The sequence below is a fragment of the Hermetia illucens genome, chromosome 2, assembly GCF_905115235.1.
Source record: "Hermetia illucens chromosome 2, iHerIll2.2.curated.20191125, whole genome shotgun sequence".
NCBI lineage: Eukaryota > Metazoa > Arthropoda > Insecta > Diptera > Stratiomyidae > Hermetia > Hermetia illucens.
In genome coordinates this window covers 6,367,328-6,368,344 of record NC_051850.1, presented here as the reverse complement: position 1 = coordinate 6,368,344, position 1,017 = coordinate 6,367,328, and positions in this window count along the sequence as shown.

The following is a 1,017-nucleotide window of genomic DNA, read 5'->3' as shown; positions in this document are numbered from 1 at the left end:
GAGGGCGGACAAAATATGGAAGAGCCTCAAAGAAAGGCGAAACATAAAACTAAACCAAACAAGATGCACATTCCCTAAGTCCATAAAAGCGAAGAACACCTAAATGGTACCTAGAATCAGTTTTGGATTTAGAGCATTGAAAATGAGGCTCGCTTCAGAGAAGACACCCTTCACCGATATGAATTTATTAACCCAATCACCAAGGTGACTGACATCCAACTCAAACGTCGATTCTTCCATTTATATACTTGCAGCCATAAACCTACTCCGGCAAATTTCGAAAGTTGCACCAGTTTCGTGACATTGAAAAAATATTCATGGCTTTATGATAGTTACGTTTTAAAAGACTTAAATAGAAGAGGTGCCAGCACCTCTTATCTTACGCATACAAAAATTGTCAACCCACTTTCTTCCAAGCCTGATGATCATTGACTTTCATTGAATCGTCCAGCAATCTCAGAGCCAACAATCGTTTGACTTTAAGTTATTTTTTGAAAGATTAATCGAGAGAAAAGTGGGAAATCCATTGTTAGTGGATTGTTTACGATCTGCTGTAGTATTCAAGCCGGATGCTGTTTCAACAGGAAACCGAGAATGCAATTTAAGATTGAGAATATGTCAAGGCCGATTTAATATCTAGGCTAACTTATAGGTTCACTTTGGGCACTTCTGGAGGGGATGTTTTCCGCTGAATTCGGAGTCTTTTTTGCGGGCCGAGCATAGAAGGTTTAGCAAAATTAGGTCCAATATGCAGCTTCGGTGTAGGCTCCGATTTTCTCCCAATAAGTCGGATTAGCCTGAACTATCTTCTGAAAAAGTTTGTCCATTGGGTGTCACACTTGGTCCTGAATTTCAGCCCCAAATCCATGCACTTTGACTATCTTATCGGCATTGCATTCTCCCAACTGCGTTCTAGCCCAGTTCCAGTATAATTATAGACGCAGGAAGAAAACATGAATGCCATTAAAAAAAGGCAAATCTGCCTGAGAAGTGCGTTGTTGTTGAGTCCACTTTGAT